A 16,680-nucleotide genomic window follows, 5' to 3' on the forward strand; every position below is an offset into this window, starting at 1 on the left:
CAATGCAGAAGTCACTCGGCCACTTCAAGCTCACATCCATCTCTGGAAAGTAATGATGTTGCTAACCCAGAGCCTTTGAAGACCACTGAACAAACCGGTGACACACTGATGAGTCACTCCTTAGAGCAGAGAGAACAGATGTGATCATGCAGTTTGATGGTGCAAAGACTTAACTTTCTCAAAGATTTCCTCCCCAGAAAACACACAGATAACATCTGTATCTCTATCCACTAATGCCAAACTACCTCTTTCGCACCCGTTTCCATATTAACAGACCTACTTACCCAGGGTTGGCCCACCACTGCTCATGCAGACATGTACGTAACGGTACTTTGGACTAGAAAGCTATATACTACTCATATGTTGTTAACAGTGCTCCAGTAAATCAGAGAACTTCAGCTCCCTGTTCCAGAAGAGTCATGCAAACTAATAGTTTTTCTTTACTGAGCTAATCTGGACAGCATTTAATGCACACTTTTTGGGGAAGTTTGGTCAGGCTGAACAGTATGACAGCATAGCAAGTGCTTTTACGTTAAATTCACCACCTCCATTGTAATAAAAGCAAAAACCAACCCCAACCCACAAAGAAACAACAGAAAGCAAAACAACAAACAAAACAGTGTCATGATAACAATGACCAGCAGCTCCACTGGTTTTCATTGTCATTTCCAGCCTTCATTGTCTTGTAGCTCTTGACTATAAATCATCCCCAATGCTTACTACACAGCACACGTCAGGACATATAAACTGCTGATTATTAAACTGCTTTCCCAGTCCCATTCTGCATGAAAGGCCACTGGCTGCTGTCTCTGGCATAGTAAAATATTCGCCTGTCAAGAGGAAATTATTCCTTCTTTTGTATAGAAAGAAGATGAGATTACTTTGTCACATTCATATAATACTGTGTTCATCTAGAACATTCTATAGCTCATTGAGCTTTGTGTAGCACAATAATATTTGATACAGAGAAAATAAATCAGCTTCAAACTATTAGTCTAACATAGTGATGGGAGCAGAGGTGATTTTTCTGCTGTATAAGGTACATCTGATTATTTGGTTTGCTGCAGAACCTGTACTGGGCCTGTGAAATAGTTATCCTACCTGTCTCCTGTTCCATATCCTCCCAGTAACAGCTTTTCAACTCCTTCAGCAAGCTTAGGAAGCATGGGTTGGATGACAGGACAGTGAGTCTGATGGAAAGACGGCTGAATTAGAGCCCAAAGGGCTGTGGTAAGCATTACAAAGCCAGTAGCCAGCGCTGTGCCCAAGGGTCAGTGCTTGGTCTGATCCTACCTAACATACATGATCTGGATGAAGGGATAGAGTGCACCCTCAGCAAATGTGCTGAAGGCACAAAACTGGGAGGAGTGGCTCACACAGCAGAAGGCTGTGCTGCCAGTCAGTGAGATCTAGACAGACTAGAGAACTGGACAGAGGAAACAGATGAAATTCAGTAAGGGCAAGCATAGGGTCTTGCATCTAGGGAAGAACAAGGCCAGGCACCAGTACAGATTAGGGACTGAGCTGCTGCGTAGCAGAGATGTAGAGAAGGGAACAGTACTCCTGGTAAGATCTCCATCACCCAGCATTGTGCCCGCATGGCCAAGACAGCAAATAGTATCCTGGTGTGCATTAAGAAGAGTATGGCCAGCAGGTCACGGGAGATTATCCTCCCACTCTGACCTGGTGAGGCCACATCTGGATTTGTGGCTCCACTTCTGGGCTCCCCAGTTGCAGAAAGACAGGTAACTACTCAAGAGAGGCTAGTAGAGGGCTACAAGGAAGATCAGGGACTGGAGAATCTCTTATGAACAAAGGCTGAAAACTGGGTCCATTGAGCCTGGAGAAGGCTGAGAGGGGATCCCATCAATACTTAGAAACATCTAAAGGGCAGGTGTCAAGAAGATGGGGACAGACTCATCTCAGGGGTGTCCAGTGACGAGGCAATGGGCACAAACTGGAACACAAGAGGTTCCCTCTAAACACGAGGAAAAATTTATTTTGAGGGTAACAGAGCACTGGGACAGGCTGCCCATAGAAGATGTGGAGTCTCATTCTCTGGAGAGATTCAAAACCTGCCCGGATGTGACCCACTGCAACTTGCTCTAGGAGATCCTGATTTAGAAGGAAGGTTGAGCTAAATGATCTCCAGAGATCCCATCCAACCCCTATAATTCTGTGAATCTGAGAGGAAGATAATAACAATAGAATATATAAAACAAATGATGCACAGCACAATTGCTTCCCAACTGAAGCTGAGTATTTAGCTAGTTCTTGAGCTGAACTGCCTCCTGGTCCACCCTCCAGCTTTACGGAGCTGACCTTTACTCCAAATTGCGTGTTTGCATGGCATCTGGTCTCAATCAAGAGCCAAAGCCAAGCAACACAAGATTAAATTGTTTAATGTCTGTATTGTGACATTTTTAGTGCAAAAAATTGATACAAAGCATGATATTCAGTGAAATACAATACCATCACAAATTATCTTAGATGGCAAGAGAAAGATTTAAGTACACAAATGTATCTCTTAGTAATGGAGTAGTATTTAATTATGTAACCTTAGTGTAAGTAGTTGCCAGGTAGGATTTACTATTATTTTAACCTCTTTTTTAGTTATAAAAACCAGTATGCAGTCTGGTTTCAATATTAAAAAAGCTTGCATTTTATCTCTATTTAAAATCAAAATATTTTCCCCAAATCAAAAAGCACCTTTGAATTCAAGAAATATGTTTCATAGCCAATAAAAACTAGCTGAATTATAAAAGAGAACTATGCAAGGAAGAGCAAAACACTCTTTGGAGAGTTATCTAAGTCATTATATTCCCAAGTCTGCAATAGGCCCAGAAGACTGACCCAAGTCACGACAAGTGCTCAGCAAAAGCTGCGTTAGAAGTAGTAGTAAAGGTATAAATATCGAAGGACAATTTTGTTCTTTATCAGGCTACCTTTTGGTTAAAGGTTCATTTAAAAGTGGTTAATAGATGATTAACAGATGTTTTAAGTCTTCATGTTATCAGAAATAGTATGCTGCATATACATTTAGAAAACAGAGCTAGTGATTTATGAGAATAAGCTATAGCCATGCTTTACATAATTAATGACCTGTGCACCCTACTGGAAAGTACTATTTAGTATTACTATCTATTAATCACAAACCTAACAACTTAAAATAGTAGCAACATAGCAGCAATAAACAACACTTTGTGCTTCCTGTGATCCCATGTATGCAGCCACCTGCCACTTAGTAACATGACAAATCAAACCTACAAACAGGCTTGCACTTTATGGAAGTATGTGGTGGACGTACCATCAGCTGGTTTGAGACAAGAGCCTACACTATGGCACATAAAATTTTGCAGGAGTGCATAAGTATCACAAGTAGACAACAGAGTTCAGATCATGTGACATCATCTAGGATTATGCATTAGCAACACATCCACATTAGATAAATGCTTACTTCTTCAAAAGTGCTAGTTCAGCAAATGAATCAAAGACTTCTTCAAATAGACAAATTTGAATATGTCTAAGGGCAGTGCTACTATAGCTGTAATAGTCTTAAGCAGGTAAGAGACAAGGTTAGAGATTTAAAGCAGTATATTTGATTAAGTGGTATTTTGAAAGACATAAGTCTCACCTGGCTCCTATTTCAGACAAAAATATAAGCTTTAATCTTAAGTTAAACCTCAGAGCGTGTATTCTGTGTTTAATCACATTCTTAACCATTAAACCATCTTTTTCAAAATAACTTCTTTGTTTTCTGCAAGCAGTAAATTACCTTTCCTGAATCCATTTGGTATGGAGGTACTCTGAAGAGTTCAGACCAAGTCTCTCTAAGCATCAAGCCTTGTGCTATTGCAACCTGCAAACAATGTGCTTTAAATACATAAAAGATTTTGAAGAACAATAATTTTCCAAAGAAGAAATCTTTATTTCTTACCCATTATAGAAAAGAAGCAACAGACTTCACATTTCAGCAAGAAAGTTTATGCTTGTTAAGTAGGACAAGCCTTTCTAACAGTAAGAATAGCAAAGCAATGGAATAGATTTCCTCTAAACAGCATGAAATCTCCATTGCTAGCAGATTTAGGAACAAGTTGGACAATCATTTGACATAAATCGCTGTAGCTTGTCTGTATTACAAAGGTGAAGAGACATCAGATTCCTCAAAATTGCTGTTTATTTCTATAATAGCACTTACTACATCTTGAGATCGAATCACTCTCTCTGGCCTGTTGTGGTTAATCTGGGGCCAAAGCTATGTACTACATAGAAGATTATTCAGCCTGTCCACAAGCTGGATAAATACATAAAACTCATTAGAGAACTGCACTTACAATGAGAGGAAAAAGCCCTCACAAAACAGCAAGCATTAATGTTTTCAGAGGAATTAAAATTAAGAACTGTGAAAAAACGTAATTCTGATTAAAATCCCACAACTTAAAACCACAGCAGCTATGTAACTCAAGGGGCAGATATCACCTTCAAATTGAGAACATATTCCAAACATCTTCCTCAGACCCATCTTTTTCCAACTTAAATGAGACCTGAAAAATAAATGCTCCCCCACCCCAAACCCATCAACTAGGAGACATGCAAGCTACTTTTTTCAAACCATATTTACCACATGGCTCATAATAGGTCATATCTCCACATGTTCAGTGTGACATCTGGAACACAAATAAATTTCAACTAATTCTATTTAACTGCAATTTGAATTTGGTTTGCTTGTATCATTTAACATTAACTTGAATACAAATACAGTCCTGAATGTCCTGCGCTATTCTACATGCCCTCTAAGATGTTAGTCCCAAAGGAAATATCCTTGCAAAGTGCTCATTAAAAACCAAGTGGCTATCCAATCTTAATAGCTGTGGAAGGTCAGGCAGAACATTAAAATTATAACATTATCCAATATTTTCAACTAATGTTTCTAAGTTAAATGCAAGTAAGTGGAAGAAAAAAATTACAGTCATTATTTAACGGATATCAACAGGTACATTGATTTGTTCCTATTCAAGAGCATTGTGTTACCCACTTGTAAACTTAATCTCCAAATTCCTGCTTTTTCTAGTCAAAATTGCAAATGCTCAACTATGATCAGTTTGAAAAGATATACATTCAACTCTTTGATTATAGGGACTATAATTCCTGGATCTCCACACAACGAACACAGAAGTCCTTGCTAACTACCTAGAAAGGATATCTAAGGTAAGAAAATTTTCATCTGTTCAACTAGAATGTGAATATAGATTGACTTCAAGATTCTAGACCATAGAGATTTTAAATAGAGCAAGTTATCAAAGTGCTGCTATTAAGGCCTTTTATGAATCTGCCCAAAGCTTTGTTTTCAACAGGTACATGAGTACTCCAATCTGTGTTCTTGCTCCTCCATCTACTAAAATGTTGGACCTTTTCCAAGCATTTTTATACTTAGACTTCATTCAGTGGAACAATGATTTTACTTAATGCTTTAAATTCAGGCTTCAGAAATTAAATTCTGTTATCAAGACCAGGATTCGAATCTTGTGCTGATACCAGTGATATATCATTAGTCAACCTAATAAAAGCTTTAAATCAATATTCTGGAAAATGGAATAATAGTGCAAAGCAAACCTTTCCACATAGCTCTTCAATCTGAAGAGCAGTTTGAAGTTACTCCCTTAAACTAAATCTGCTTTGAAATACAGGGTTGGTTGAAGAAAATTACATATTAGGTAACCACTACATTCATTTCCTTCATGTTATTACAAGGTCAGATTATAAACCCAGTAACAGTAAGACCACAACTCTAACGATTAGCAACTCAAAATAGAAAGGTGTGTTTGAGGTATTATTATGAACCTGTAGATATATCTAAATAAATTAAGACTATCATAACTATTGTGTGAGAGATTGAGCAATGATGAATGAGAGTCCATTTCAAAGTCTAAATTTAAAATCTTTTCTCCTGCAAAATTCAATAACATTAAGGAGATGAGAACTACAGGGGAAAAAAGGTCCAGTGCATTCATAGAAGAACACAGTGCAGACATATTATGGGATGTATAAAATGGCATTTTTTAAGTCAAAATGGGCTAAAAATCTTTTCTCAGGTCAGCTACTCATTAATAAAGGAGATCATGACACAATCTAATGTCTGGATCAATGTAATTGCACAGGGAGAGATGAAAGGAAACTGCATGCATTAAGGATCTCACTATAAATCACACAGGTCCCCTTATCTTCCTCTCACTGAAGTCAACAGTAAATATTCATCAGCTTCAATGGGACTGCTGATGGGCCCTAAATTATCCTTAGGTGTGCATCATCAGGCCTGTAATTACCATCTTTTACTCTGTTTGATGAGAGGTAACCTCACCAACATGTCACTGGAGCTAGCATACCCTTATTAAAATAAGGCATCTAGAACAAAAGAATTTTCCTTTGCCAACCTTTTTTGAAGAAAGTTACCATTACCTCAGAGTTATTATTGGTGACCTGCTCAGCTTTGGTGAAACTTGGTATATGACTGGATAGACACTGAGTGAATTGTGTGGTTGATGGAGATATTTAATAACTCACACACAAATCAAGTAACTTTGAGGGGGGTGGGAGCAGCATGGGTGTAGGCAGCTGCTACCAAAGAATGTACTTAAATAGCAGAATAAGCATGGAGACCTAGCAACAGAAAAACCTATATCTTCAATATTTTCATTTCCTAAATGTAACTAATGATGGATTTTCCCAAATATATTTGGGATATGAAGTCACAAAATATGAGACCATCATGTACTTTTTGTACAGTCCATGTAGACACAGCATCTACACAACATGAAAGACGGGCTTCAAGTTAGTGAGACTTAAGGTCAGCCCATGAGACTGGGCAAATCTTGCTCTTCCTTTAACATACTTCTGTCTCTGCACATGCACCATAAATACTGAGCAAAACTACTAGACAAACTTCACTCTGATACATGTATACATACATAAATTGCCTATGGACTACAGTGGAAAACAATTCAGTATCACTATTCCATTCTAAATGGCTAAATACATTTTACACCTTGACACATTGGTACTCTATCAGCCTTTTTCTTGTGCAGGGAGTGATTCTGCTGACAGCTACAGAAGTTACCCACATGCATGAAGAATTTTAAATTACAGGGCTGAACAAACAGAAAAGTCTTCCTGGTATAGTTCAGAAACTATTTATACTAATGTTTAAATGTACTTTTTTTTTTTTTTTGGGGGGGGGGGGGAGGGTGGCAGGGAAGAGGTTGCAGCCCTACCCTGGTAATAATATGAAGATAAACTTTTTTCCATCACTGACTTGGAATGAAAATATGGATGTGTGGCTTAGAAGGGTAATAGGTTTAGATCCCAGAGAAGATAAGCAGAGTTGATGACACAGACCTCTAGAGGCTAGATAAAACCCCTTTCAGTAGTCATTACAAATCACTTCCTACAAGATGGGAGAGGTTTTTCCCAGTTACCAAAACTTGCTTGCTAAAACTCCTGAAGTGGGTTAGGAAGGGCTTTCCTTGATGGGAACAAGACCAAACAAAGCTAGAAATCAGCCTCAGGATGTACTACTGCATCCCATTTTTATTTGTGCTTAAGTTCTAATACATCAGAACAGAAAAAGAAAAAAGCAAGACAACATATTATAATTTGAATATAAACCCTGGAAGCCAAGTCATAGAATGATGGGGAGAGAGAAGAATCTTTTTGGGTTGTGAGAACCTGCAAAAGCCTTTAGTCAAGTTCCCAGGATATAAACACTGTGCAAACAACCACCTGAGCACTCTTCACACCCTCCACCTGCCAGCACCCAAGGGTTCTTATCACACACTTGGTTTCCTTTCTTCAGTAATTCTCTGTCAGTCCTTCCTGAAAACTTGATCAAGCTCCACCATTAGGTAGTAACAGTAACAGAAATTGCAGACATGTTAAGAGCAACCTCCTAATTTCTAGTCTTCCTAGAAAAACATCCATTTGAACTTGCTCTGAAATCATATTTTAAGGGTGGTTTATTTTTTCATTGCCCCCTTCCTCCCCTTGTGCATTCATGGGCAGTTACCAGTATTTCCATTTCCTTTAAATTGCCTTTCTTGTATAGCCCAAATTCATGCTAACCTTCCCACCGTTACATGACAATGGTGGCTCAGCTATCCCACCAGCCACATCTGTTAATCCATGTCATCTCAGACTTGCATTAAGCACTTCAGCAAGTGAAGGTCGGCTCCCTGAACAAACACAACAAACAAAAAAACCCACCCACAAGAGAGAAGAAAAGGAACAACAGTATAAAAAGTGAAAACAGCACCTTTTAAGTTTTTCATCTGTAATCATTTAAGCTACTATTGAAAAATCAAAACTTGCAATGTCTATATTCTTTAATTGCTTAATTAGCTTTCAAGGAAGCATTTAGTGTAGACGTGATTATAGAACCGAACTGTAATACTGATTACCTGTTTATGCAGTAACCTTTAAACCCTTAGGCACTACACAGCGTTCACCACTGTCTGCCAGTATTCTCTATTCCAAAGCCAATGTAACAAGTTCAGAGCAAAGCTTACACAAATCCTGTAACATCCAAATGAGAACTCAAAGTGGGTGGGAAGGAAGAGGTTAATTTATGCCTTGCTTTGCAAGCATACAAAAGCACCAAATAAGATAAAGCTATGAGCTGCTGAAGACAGAGAGCTGGATTAAATAAGATTTGGTAAACGCTACATCCAGGAAAAGAAGTTGCAACTAGCATTAGGCATGCCTTGCAAATTAGAAGCTTGACCATACCTTTAGAATCCTAAATTACAAGTCAACTGTACTATAGACTTCCAGTGTGCTGAGAACAAACCTCCTGCTGCTCCTGTACTGTAAAACCCACAGGCCATGTCATCAAACCACTGCTTTGTTACCTCAACCAGTGCTATGAGTGGCTGTGCTGGGAACCATCAGTACCTCTGCAGAACTACCCTTCCAAAGATCAGGGCCAGCATGTATTCCACCATTACCCATCTATATTTACCTACATTTCTGAATCCATACTGCCACCCAGAGAATGAAAACAGCTGAAATGCATTTACTCGATCATGTGGGCAACATGAGGTAAGGTGCTTGGTTGGGGTGCTGGGGCAGTGCAAAAGTTTAGCTTGCACAGATCACTGAAAGTTCTTTTGGGGTGTGGTGGTAGAAACACTCCTGTAACTATTTTAGAACTGTAGATAAATTTTGGCTTTCTTTGAATAAGATTAAAGGCACCCAAGCAAACATTTTTCACTTCTAACATATGGAAAAGCAAATTTAGGATTGATTTTATTTTGGGTTTATCCTCCCCCCCCCCCCCCCGCTTCATTATTCCCTGTTTTGGGGGAACCATACATACCAAGTATCTCTAGCACTATATCCCCAATGGATTTTTATGTGATATTATCCATTAGCATATTTGGATAGCTGATTGATGGAGTACAAAGGAGAAGTGTTGTAATTTCATTGGCTGCTTTTTGTGAGCAGATGTTTCCTCAGATTCTTCCGATTTACCTTTAAAATGAATATAAATTCAACCTGAAAACAGCATCATCTTAAAGTATAATTACAATGCAAGAGCTCATTTTCAAAATATACATAGTTTTTTATATATTGAAGCACTGAGTCTGGCTGTCTGAATAACTAATACAAAGCAGAAGGAAAACACAAGGGAAGATTTGATTCATAGCACAGTCATCAACAAAGCTTTGTCACAGTATTTCCGTTTTAATGAAGCTAGCAGCTGTGTGGGGTAAGCTGCCTTTCCTCTTCCCTTCAGCTATGCCTTGTAAAGGCTGGGATGTCTGATTAACAGTAGCTGGTTTGCAGCTCATTCACAGCAAGCAAGAGAGAGAAGACTAGTCCAAGACAGCCTGGAAAGGAAACGTGTCCATTCAGAGAGGAATAGGGCCACTTTTTGTTGGAGGGCTCTATAGCACTTCCAGCACCATTATACATGAGCAGGTGCACATTCTATAAAAAGGATCCTTTGCGAATGAGCTATTTTTGGAAAAGACTAATCTGAAGTTTTTAAAGGACTCTAATTTACTGTACCCAATGTAAATGAGAGAACTGACTGAGAAACAAAATCAAGTTTGACAACTCAAGCTAGTAAGAAGTTACTTTATGCATTTTTGAGGCATAACTACAACAGGGAAAGCCTCATGATCCATAGGAGCCATAGTATTGAAACAAATTTACACCATCTGAAAGCAGTCCCTAGTCTTCATACCACTCCAGCATTGTGGACAGCACATACACAACAATCCTTCTGCTGAAGCAACTAGATTATGAACCAATCCTGGGTCATAATTCCAAATCAATCCACTAATTCCACTGTAAAGCTGCTACTCCTTCCTCCCATGCAGTCTTTACCTTCGCACATGTATGACATCTCCCATAGCATTACCCAGAGGATCGTAGCTGGCATTAAGTCACAACACCACGCTAGCTTTTGTCTAGTACATTCAACTAACTTCAAGACAAATTATCCTAAATCTCCTCAAAAACAAGCAGACAGGGAATAGGAGTTAGAGTAGCTTGCAGAACACAGAAACAGCCTTACCCAGTTTTAAAAACACTTCTTCGTACCCTTTAAGCCAATCAGAAAGAATTCAGAAGGTAAGTGTGGTGTTCGGGCTAATTACAGAAAAAAATGAAGTTGCAAACATATTCAATTTCTCATCTGCCCTTTCTCTCGTACTGTAAGTTTACTGTGTACACTTCACACAGGAGAAAGTGTAGCTCTTGTATTGGAAATGCTAACAGCATTCCTTTACCTAGGAAGAAAGTGTATTTGCTTTCGCTGCCTGGTGGGGAATAGGGTCACTTCTTTGTTAAAAAGATAAAATAATAAAATCTGGTTTCACTGGGTCTGGCAAAACCTCCATCCATACACATTTCTCTGTCCCAGGTAAAGTTTTGAAGCAGAGAATAGAATCAAAACCATTTCAATAAGCACTCTTTCCAGAACAACCCATTCATTCCCACAATACTTATATATATATGAGCGCCATACAGCTATTTCATTGTATGAACTTCAATTAAATAAATAATCTGATACAATTATTTGGCCTAAATTACATTTTTCAGCCTTTTAGTCTCAAAACCATTTATTTTGCTACTGCTATCCACAATTGTCTCATCCACTGCTTCCCTTCAGTATTTTACATTCATTATGTAAATTTTTATCTGTTCCTGGGAATCTTACTACACTAGCTTCCAAACTAAATAATACCTCATTTAAGTAGCCCAAGCACATGTTCTACAGGAATTCATTCTTAAATTAGCATACAATAAATACGGCAAGAATGCAAAATACAGCCTTATGCCACTAATTTATTTCGAGAGGAAGGTACTTGATCAAGATTTGCCAGATTCCATGGCTACAAGATAAGGATGATGGCTCTTTTACAAAAATATTTCAGTTACAAGATACTTAAGATGTAAATCTCATTTTTTTATATTGAAGAAGTTTCAAGCAATAAAGTAGTATTTATTCAATCATAATTATGCAGCTTAAAAAAATAAAGCTAAACTACAGCAGAGTAATCAGATTCATTTATTTGAAATTGCTACTTAACTACTCTAAATAAAAATTTCACAGAAAACCAATAAGACTGAGGATCAGACCATATCAAAATCATTTATTAGAAACAGCAGTCACACACAATGGTAGCTATGTCTTCCAACATATAGGAAAATTCAAGTACTAAAATTTAAGAAACTCACCACATTGCTTTGTAGTAACAGTCACATCTGAATGTTCATCACCACTGCTCTCATCCTAAATCCCACACAGTACTGCATTAGCTGCACTAAAGAAAAGTAACTTTAACCTAGCCAGACCCAGGACAGCTATGAAATCCTAAAGAGCACATTCAATAACTATACATAACAGAAATGAGCCTTCACCTCAGCAGTTTTTGATGTTTTCACAAAAATCTGCTTAAACAATCTGCCTCTATTTGCCTCTGAAGTATTAAGGCTAAATACTCAGCTTCAGACAAAGTCATACCAAAAAACAGTATGCACACACCAATTGCACCCCTACCCTCATGCATGTACCAACATAACCTGAGCCTCATTTCTTCTGAACACATAGTTGCTTCTTAAAACAATATTCCAGCATATTCAGGAAAATTGCAATAGAGGAAAACATAACTAATGTAAATCTCAACCCCAACTCACACTGAGGCCTAAGAACAATACTTCAAAAAAAAAAACAGTAAAACTTTCTTCATACAGCTCACATATATAGAGTACAAAACCAGGATTTCAACAAAGCTATATTTTTTAACCTTATAGATGAGAGTACATCTGGAAAAAAACCCTGGTTTGGAGCTTTTTGTTATGCTTTTAAAGTAAACATCCAAACACACAAACTCAAACCCATTCTGCTTGTGCTAGAATATCAAGAAACTTCTTCATTATATAAATAAGCCTTAGAAGTTAAACACTCACCTCATCTGCTCAGTAAATCTTGAAAGAATGAAAAACCTATCACATTGCATTTAGCCCTAACCCTGATAAAACCACCCAGTGTACCTGGGTAATACACTTCAGCTGGGCCAAATTGGAGCCCAGTGGGATCCAAGGGAGAGGAGAAATGGCTATCAGCTGAAGCAAATTATGTAATTGAAGATATTCAGGGGTTCCTATTGATCAGCCACATGCTTAATGGCCACAGCTGGCAACAAGACAAACACTGCTCTTTTTGTTATAAGTATGTGTCTTGCTTCTGTGGTCAGGGTGAGTTTGGTATGTTGTCCTTGAGGTTGGTAGCAGACTATGGGAATGTTCTTCCTTGTGCTGGGATGTGCTACCTAACACTTGCATCACTGCCTAACTTCCTTTAACAAAGAAATATAACAATGCATATGAATTGATATGGGTTAAATTGATAGAATCTGGTAACCTTTCCCAGGTGATGTTTCCACAGTAAACCTTATAACCTCAAACTCCCTAGAGGAGCCTGTCCATTATATCAGACACACTGGTTAGTACAGAACCTTACTTTGTAGAAGTGGTTGGCTCTTCCTTTTTGAAATATATGCAGTCATACCAACTATTTGAAAAGCAAATTTAATTTGATGTTTCAAATTGCATGTTTAAAGTATAATGAGGCATTCATAAAACACCTCCACAGTTTTGTGTATTATTGAGAAACAAAATAATTTTTCCTTAGAACATTTCTTGAATATATCATTATTTATTATCTCCCACCACAAACATAGTAATAGTAATTTTGCAACTAAGAAAGCCAAAATTCAAGCTGTGACCTTGAGAAACTGAGTGTTCCACACAATTTGCAGTGTACTATAAACAAGGAAGACAAAGAAAAGCAAGAAAGGCTTTATTTTAGATAAACATTACACAAAGATGACAAGTGGCAACTCCTCATCTCTGGTATGGACTCCTGCCAAGTTGTCACAGTCCAAACATAGAAAACCTTCATGCTCCAAAGTCTTGACCCCTGTCCACTAGTCTTCATCTTCAGGCAAAGTTGATCATGTCAAAGGTTAAGTTACTGTCATGCTTTTATTTTATTTTAAGGAAAATATATCATGTACATCTCAGTGGCTGCCATGAGCACTATATTCAAAATGTGCATTAAAAAGGACAGAAACCAGGAGTGGACAATGTCAGCACAAAATGGAAGTTGCGAGCATGTGGAAGAGATGTAACAGAAAGTTTTACAACTTTGACTGTAATGGTTATTGCCACAGACAGCTGTAACAGGAACAAGGCCAATAGGTGACATCACAGCCCTGTATGACAGGGCTGCTTGCTTCTAGGCAGAGAAACTAATCTATGAGAAAATTTGGAAGTTCTATCTGAAAGAAAAACAAAACAAAACGAGTATTTTAAAAAGACCTTTCCAATCTTCATTCCTTCATTTTCATTTACCTTGTCTGCAGCTGCTAATTCTGAAGGCTGTTTATTTGGTGGAAAACATTTCTCAGTGGCAGCTTCCAGGACAGCTAAGACTCACAGATGTATGGAACCTGTGAAGTCTGGTAACCTTTATGCAACGTTAGGTTATTTGGAGAGCAATTTTCTAGGAAAGATTCTGTCTCAGATGTGTATATCTGTGCCAGGAATAAAGTTGCTGATCATGCTAAACTGATTAAATTAGCGGTAAAGTTGCATATGTTAATTAAGCACAAGCTGACACTAAGAAAAAGCCTGTTTTTCTTAGACATCAGAGAGAAGATCCTTGGTTTGGAAACAATTTTCATGGACATTACTATTGACTATCCCAGTCAATAATGCAAAATACTTGTATAATAATTCTTCTTACCTGTTTCTTTAGCCATTCACCTGATCTTGCACACTCTGAAAGTACTGCACTGTAAGTACACACTAAGCTGCATGCTTTTAACAGTGTCCTGGGTTTAGCTAAGATGGAGTTAATTTTCTTTCTAGTTGCCCCTGTGCTGTGTTTTGGATTTAGTATGAGAGTAATGTTGACAACACACTGATGTTTTCAGTTGTTGCTGGGTAGCTGTTGTGTCTACACCAAGTCAGAGTCTTGAGCTTCTCATGGCCTGCCATGTGCTGGAGAAGCTGAGAGAGCACAGCCAGGACAGCTTTGGCCAGTCTGGATTATGTTCCATACATATAACATCATGGTCTGTATACATAACTGGGGAAGCTAGCTGGGAGATGGAATTGCTGCTTAGAAACAATCTGGTCATCTGTTTTTTTCTGCATGTGGTGAGCAATTGCATCTGTGCATCATTTGGTTTATAATTATTGTTGTATAGTTATAACTATTATTATTCTCAAATAACAGATTTTATTTGATCTGTTTAATGCATATATTTTTTTCCTGAGATTCTAATCCTACATCATTAAGCCTTTACCTATATTTCTGACTAGTTTTACTTCCTATACACCTGCCCTTTCCAAGCCCTAGATGTCAGCTTTGATACAGCCCTGTATCACCTTTGCAAATGTACTGATTGAGCTTTCACCTTCAATACTCCTCCGGATGACTTGTGTGTACCACAAAGCCACAGGGAGACAAAGAGGAAACTGATAACCAGCTCAAAATAAAAGAACATCTGCAACACGTGCTTATTTATTCCCATACTTTACTAAAGAAATGCTTTATAATAATTTCTTGCTCTGATATTCAGTTTTAGTAACAGCCAGAAGTTAAATGTTCTGTGGGATAAAGACCATGCCTTCATTCATTAAGGAAGCGCAGACCTTGAGTTCATTCAAACATGAAGGGATTCAATGAAGTAATTTACTAATAAATTAGCTGTCAGAGAGCTCTGGACTAATGCTAGTTTGTACTAAACCTAAGGTTTGTACCTTATATTTAGTTGTTAAACCATTGGTTGAGAAATACCTCCTTCTGCTGACTGGGTATTAGGATAAATGACTGAAAAAGTATTAATTATTGCTGCTCAGCCATTAATTTATCCTTCATGTACACTGAACACATATACATTTAAAAAATGAGGAGAGTAAGCATCAGGAAGAACAGAAAGGATAAGCATGACACAAAGAAAATAGCAAAGCTAAACAAATGCACAATGAAAAGTACTTTCATTCTACGTATAGTGCCCATTTTAATGTTATACAGATTCACTGTAATTTGATAAAAAAATCATGCAATTTCTGGGATATTCTGGGTTAATAACTAGCCAAAAATCCTAGCTAAAACACACTGTAATGATGACAGCAAAATGTATGAATCACTACAATATAAATACTTTTGTGTTTCTAGATGAGAGGGGAGAAATAAATAAGTGGTCTTAAACAGAAGCAAGATACAAGAGGCCAACACTAAAGCTTGAAATGTAACCAAGGTGCATTTACTTCCAAGGTAAGTAAAGACAAGAAAACCTAACCCATGATTTATCAGTGAAGGAAATAGGGTGAAGGGGAGGCCAAGTCGATGCTGTTTTTACAAATGTCAAGACATACAAGACAGTAGTCTAAGAGATAATGAGCAGATGGGGCATGAGAATTTTCTGGTAGAAAATGGCATACAAGTGATGGTTGTGTAGTCAATGAAATGTTCGTTAAATGCTGTTAGTTAAATTTGAGCTCATTTTACTTGGTAATTGTGTTTTGCTGTATGCAGCATATATGTTGTATAAGCATGCATTTATTAATTTTGGAAAGGAACACAATCTCTTTTTAAGACTCTCAGAATTTTTTTTCTTATTTTATCGTATCAAGTAATAAAAACCCCTAAATAACCTAAAATATTTTACTCGCTTCAAGGTAATTCTTATTCAGAAAATATGTCAAAACATTAAGAATTGAGAGTTCATTGAACAAAGTTACTGAAAATAGTTTCTGTTTAAAACCAATGTTTTTCATCTTAAATTTAAGACTTTAAAATATTTGTCAAAATGAAAAATATAAGATCCCTTTCAAATAATAGCATTTATCTATTTTTTTTTGTTTCCATCATTTTAAGGGGATTGTTTGTTTCACACAAACTCTTCAAAGCAGTCAAGAGTAAAATAAAATCCATTGTCTGTGATAAATGATTGACATGTACAACTAGTTTAAAAATACTGCAAGTTGGACAAAATCATGAACAGCAAGGCAAGCAGGAGGTGAGCTAACATCTCTGTTCACTGAATGTTGTGAAATTGGCCCTGTCTTCTTCGTAGTTTCACTATGTCAGACCAAACCCAAAGA

Source organism: Gallinula chloropus (assembly GCF_964237585.1).
Source record: "Gallinula chloropus genome assembly, chromosome: 11".
Taxonomy (NCBI): Eukaryota; Metazoa; Chordata; class Aves; order Gruiformes; family Rallidae; genus Gallinula; species Gallinula chloropus.